This window comes from Mus pahari, chromosome 9 (genome assembly GCF_900095145.1).
Source record: "Mus pahari chromosome 9, PAHARI_EIJ_v1.1, whole genome shotgun sequence".
Lineage (NCBI taxonomy): Eukaryota > Metazoa > Chordata > Mammalia > Rodentia > Muridae > Mus > Mus pahari.
In genome coordinates this window covers 25,657,717-25,663,996 of record NC_034598.1, presented here as the reverse complement: position 1 = coordinate 25,663,996, position 6,280 = coordinate 25,657,717, and positions in this window count along the sequence as shown.

Here is a 6,280-nt window from a genome sequence, read left to right as displayed (position 1 = left end):
TAATTCTGCCTGAGCCTTCCTTGTATAGTGATGGTTAGTTTTTTTAAGAAAGGGTTTCCTGTAGCCCAAAGAGGTCGACAACTGGCTGTGCAGCTGAGGATTCACGTATCTCAGGCAGACCTCGAACCTCAGTCACTTCCAAATCCTGATCTTCTTGCCTGTGCTACCATACATGTTCCGTTTGGTTCTAGGAACCAAACCCAGGGCTTCACGCGTGTCAGGCAAGGGCTCTACCAACTGAGCGACATCTCCAGCCCCCATTTACTGTGATTCGTGCCGTGCTAACAGATGAGACAAACGGGTTACAGACTTGCCTACATCCTTACACTCAGGATTCAAATTCACAGGCTGCCATTCTGCAGTTGTCAATCAATCCAGACTCAGAAAACAGCAAACGAGAGACGCCTTTATTTGTGACAGTGGAAACTGCAGATTGCAAGATAGACTCAGGGGTCTCTGAATCATTTTTGGAGAGAGGGCAGGGAGAATGGAAGTCTGAGCATGTAAGCAGTAAAAAAAAGAAAGAAGGAAAGAAAGAAAGAAAGAAAGAAAGAAAGAAAGAAAGAAAGAAAGAAAAGAAAAGACAAGACAATAAAAATGTATTTTAGCAACTTGTGTTGCTTGGAGAAAGAACAGATGCTGTGTAATGGGCTCGTGATGGTTGGAAGATAAAGACAAGCATGCATGCCCACGCTTCGAGTCCTAGCACAGGGGAGGCAGAAACAGGAGGATCTCCTGGCCCCCTAAGCCACATAGTAAGACTCTGTCTCAAAAAAAAAAAAAAAAAAAAAGTAAAATAAGATTTTAAAAATTGATTCTGGGTGCTGGAGAGATGGCTCAGCAGTTGAAGGCACTGAGTGTTCTTCCAGAGGACCAGAGTTCAAATCCCAGCACCCACAGGGCAGTTCACAACTTTAACTCCAGGATCTAACTCTCACATAGACATACAGACAGACAACACACCAATGCACATAAAATACCTTTGAATATGTATTTTTAAAAATAAATAAATAAAATAAATTGGTTCTGGGTGGTGGTGGTGGGGGAATCCCTCAGTCGTTAAGAACACATGAGGTACACCCATAAGGTCAGGGGCTGTCGCAACTACCTGCAACTCCAACTCCAAGAAATGTGACACCTCCTGGTACACCTGCACTCATGTACACACCCCACACAGACACATACACATAACTAGCAATGAAATTATTATTATTATTATTATTATTATTAATTAGGTTGATTAGGCTGGGGTGGGGGTGCCTTTAATCCCAGCACTTGGGAGGCAGAGACAGATAGATTTCTCTGAGTTCAAAGCTAGCCTGGACTACTTTAGCAAGCTTTAGATCAGCCAAGGTTACACAGTTGAGCCCCTGTCTCAAAAACAAAAAGTCACTACCAGGCTGGCATGGTAGATGGTGCCTGTGACCCCAGCACTTGGGAGACTGAAGCAGGAAGATCTAGAGTTCCAGGCCCAACTGGGCTACCGGTTTTGAGACCCTGTGAAGAGGAGGAGGGAGAAGAGGAGGAGGAGGAGGAGGAGGAGGAGGAGGAGGAGGAGGAGGAGGAGGAGGAGGAGGAGGAGGAGGAGGAGGAAGAGGAAGAAGCAGCTGCAGTAGCTGCCACCTATCATGGCGGCTCCTACTGTAATCCCTGGATGATGTTAGGATCATCATAAGTTCAGGCTAGTCTGAGCTACGGAGTAAATTCAAGGTCAGTCAGAATTAGAGTGAGCCCCTTCAGTGAAAAAACTAAGAGGGGGAGGAGTCCAACCCTTTCTGGGGATCTAAAAGCAGGTAATGGCTGCTGGGAACCTGAGACATTTTCTTCAGTGGTGGTCACTGGGAAGATGTCATTGCGCCTGCAACTAACGCTCACCCACACTCCCCACGAAACTCAGTGTGTCATATGCTCACAAAGGCATGAAAGTGGAAGTAGCCGTTCAACACCAGGGGACGAGACAAAGTACCGGGGGTGACTATGATCAAATGTATTCGTCCTATACAAGCGTGGAGATGTCATTATAAGACCCGTTATTGTATATAAGTAATGTGTCTAACAGCATTGTGTTAAATGGTGAGCCAGGCACGATGGCTCAGTGAGTAAAGGCACTTGCTGCCAAGCATGGAAACCTGAGTTCAGTCCCTGGCACCCCACATCATAGATGAGGCAAACCAACTCGTGCGAGTTGTCCCCTGATCTGATCTCACTTGCTACCATGACGCATGTGCCTACACACACACACACACACACACACACACACCAATAATATAGGTAAATGTGATTTTTTTTCAAAAACTTAACAAGATGGGGAAGTTACAGCCACTAGGAAAAGGAGCAGGAGGAAGTGAGCCAGAATTAGAGAAACCCACTGAGATTCTAACAGCAGAATCCACCTCGCCCTTGCCTCTCCCTCCCCGATCCTCCCCAACACATTCCAGCCCAGGTGAGGAAAGTCAAGTGGCCCAGCAAAACTACTCACGGCCCTCTGCAGCTGGCCCTGGGGCTGACACACACATACACACACACACACACACACACACACACACACACACACACACACCAAGAACGGGACCAGCTAACCAACCCCCAGGCAACGTGAGGACAGGACTTGCAGAGCCCATTGGCATGAGACCTCAGAGATTATCAGCCCCGACTGTCAGCTTACTAATGGGAAAAGTAAGACCTGGGGGAGAGAACGACAATCATCAGAGGTCACGCAGCATCTTGGGCAACAATCTTGTCTGGAAGCAGGTCTCCTGACTGAGGGGAAGCCCAGCCTTCTTCCAACCACCCGCAGCCTGCTCTCCCCTCGTAGACACACGGGCCTCAGGCTCCCGTCTTCAGTTCCTGCTAGCCCTAGCTCCCACTTCCCCTGGGGAGCAAAGTGGGGAAGTGGGCACGGAGCAGGATGCTGAGCAGCTGAGGAGAGCTGGGAGATTTGCTCTTGCAGAGCACGGTGGCTCCGTGTTTCCGAGGCCAGAGAATCAGACTCTTCAGTTAGCCTCCGCAACACGCCAAGCCTGAGACTGGCCGTGTGTCAAAACTCACCATGTGAGTTCATATATACAATGAGTGTATTATCACAATGTTTTGCCAAATCAGTGGATAACTAAATCATCTATAAAATCCCTCTTAGAGCCAGGAATGGTGGCCCATCTTTAAACACAGTACTTGGGACGAGTTAAGACCCTGTAGTCTCAGAGTTTGGGGGGGTCAGGAGTGGGGGTGTTGAAATGGCTTAAGGAGCATTTGCCTCAAGCTTGCTAACCTAAGTACAATTCCTGGGACCCATATAGAGGGATGGAAAAAAAAAAAGAAAAAAAGAAAGATTCTCAAAAGTTGTGTTCTGACTTCCAGAGGAGCATGGCATTCAAGTGTGTGTGTGTGTGTGTGTGTGTGTGTGTGTGTGTGCTCGTGCTCGCTAAGTTTAATTAAAAAAAAAACCCACGGGGACAGCAAGATGACTCCGTGCGTAATAGCTTACCAATATGTGCAAACCAAAGTTCAATTCCCCAAACCACATAAGAAAGGTGAGAAACCAACCCCATCAAACTACTGTCCTCTGACCTCCACAAACACACGGCACGTACGTTTCCCCAGCCGCCACGCACACTCACAGCAATCCAAAAATAAAAATTCAAACCTCGAAATATGCAGTCAATAAATGAAGAATTCTCTTGATCTGGGCATTAGGCATGAAGAGCTGTAAAGCCCTTGAGGCCTTTTGCCCGGTCAGACTGTTCTAGGATCCCCTGGGGAAGCATTCATTGGAAGGGTTCACAAAGGGCTCTTTACGAGAGGCATGGGACCCAGAAGGATCCTAGTGGCGGGAGGGTGCTGGGGTGGTAAGGAAGCAGGGCTGGTAAGAACAATGTACAGAAATGGTGTACAAGAGGCAGACGTAGCAAGACTGGTGTGTGCAGCCAGCCTGCAAGGTATTATGATCCCAGCAAAGGCTGGCAAAGCAGGGCTCTGTTAGCGTCAGCCCTCCCAGACTTCTTCCCAGGGTGCCCAGCAGAGCTGGCCTCTCCCAATCCCAAAGCCTCACAAAGAGGGACCATGCTGTAGTACCTTCTGTAAAATGCAGGATTTATGGTCTGTGGGTTTGAGATAGGGTCTGGTCTCCCTATGTGGTTCAGGCTAGTCTGGAACGTATCATCCTACCAAACACTGGGCAAGCACCTCCTGATGTTTCAACAACTGGGGGAGGGGTGGGGGGGGAAGAGGATGGCAGTGGGTGGGGGGAGGTTCTCAGGGAGCCTTTCCCCAGCACAGAGAGGAGAGTCAGATGGTCCTTCCTGACACAGTAGCCTGCAGAGGAGATAAGGTATCAGCAAGGGGAGGGAGGGAGCCAGGTGCGGTGGTCAGGGGAATCTCACAGCTGATTTACTAGCAATCAAGCAATCAGATCATTTCTGTTGCCGACTTGTTAACAATCAAGTGCTTTACTGATACAAGTTTCAGAGAACAAAGACAGTCTAATGATTCTCCAAGTGCTACAGAATCTGTTTTGTCTTCTCACTACACATCCAGGGTTACAAGTTCAGTCACAATTAGAAAACTACAAACAGAGCAGATTATTCTTGCATCAGCCCTATAACTCCAATGTAAAGAATCTACAGAATGTCACCTCCAAAGCAAACACATTTAATATATGACAGCCTGCTTTTAAGCTGGCAACATTTGCTGTTGGAAAGGGCTCCAGACAAACAGAAAATATCTGAGCCGGTCTTTTTATGAATAGCAAATACTAATATCTAGCTTCTTTTATTATATGTTTCGCCATCTACACTATAAAGTAGGGAAAGTTTATCTTAGTCAATCTATCGTGTTTACTGAGTTGTATTCCTTCAGGAGTACCTCCTGTAGTCCTTTATCTTTAAATGACATTTTTAGAGACCTCTAAGCCTATAATAAAAAGAGACCTTGGCTCTGTAACCTGTTCTCCTGGCCAGTCAGAGCTTGTCAATTGTCCCTGTCCGCTCTACATCAATTATACTGTTTGAGTTTGCTCAGGGGCAGAGAGCCCAAGAAGATTCCCGAAGTCATGGCCTCAACTAGCTGTGTGCTAATCTGTGCTTAATGATCTCTAGGCCATAAGGGAGACTTCCAAATAGTGACCAGATAAAGTTAATTCTAGGATTTTTTTTCCTAAAAGGACTCAGACATGATTTCTCAGGAGAAGGCATAGAATGAATCGTAACGCTGAAAGTCCCCCATTATGCAGCACATGGGGGCCACAATCCAAATGTTAGTTAGAGATAGAACAGTGATTGTAGCAATCCACTCAGCTTTGCTGGACCCCTGTCTCACAGCCATGCTGGCTTCGTGATTCTCACCGACTCCTGATGGTAACAGCAGAGCAGCTGTCACACCTTCTCACAGCTACTCCCTTCCATTATCAGTCACCTCTGCTCCATCATCTGGACCCTCTCTTTAGCTGGACACAGGTGCACCTATAATAAAACTACATTTCCCAACCTCCCACACGGCCGTGAGATTTCGTTTTTTTTTTTTTTTTTTTTTTGGTCAAAGACACAAAAGAACCAATATTTGTCTTTGAGATGTCTCAGTACTGTTCTCAAGGGGAAGAAAGGGGTTCAATATCTCACAGTCAGTCCAGCCAGACTAAAACAAAAACAAAAAACAAAAAACAAAAAAATCGGTTTTATCTTCCATGTGTTGTCATCTCCCTTCCTTGTCCTCCATGCTTTGATTTGGTTGAGTATTTTGCTTGTGTTTGTTTCTGTTTCTGTTTTGTTTTTGTTTTGTTTGCTTTGCTTTGTGAGACTCTCATACAACCCAAGCTCGCTTGCTTCAGACTTGCTATGTGGCTGAGGGTGAGCTCTCAATCCACGACCTCCACCACTCCCAGTTTGTACAGTGTCCGGAGATCAAGCCCAAGGGCCGCTAGCATGCTGGGAAGCCCTTCGCAGCCTCAGGCCAGAGGTTCCGCTTGGTTTAGTTTGGTCTGGAACAGGATCCTGCCATGTAGCCCTGGCAGACCTAATCTCTGCACTGAGGAGGCAGAGGTACGAGGAGGCAGAGGTACGGAATCTCTGTGTGCTCTAGGCCAGCCGGGTCTACAGAGTAAATTCCAGGTCAGCCAGGGCTACGTATGGAGATGCTGTCTCAGAGAAACAACAACAAATGGATATGTAGCCCAAGCTGACTTTGAACTTTCCTGGGTCCTCCTTGCCCTTACCTCCCAAGAGCTAACATAATAATCATGAGCCATCTATTTAAGTGAGTTTTTTCCCTTGTAGTACTTGAACCCGGG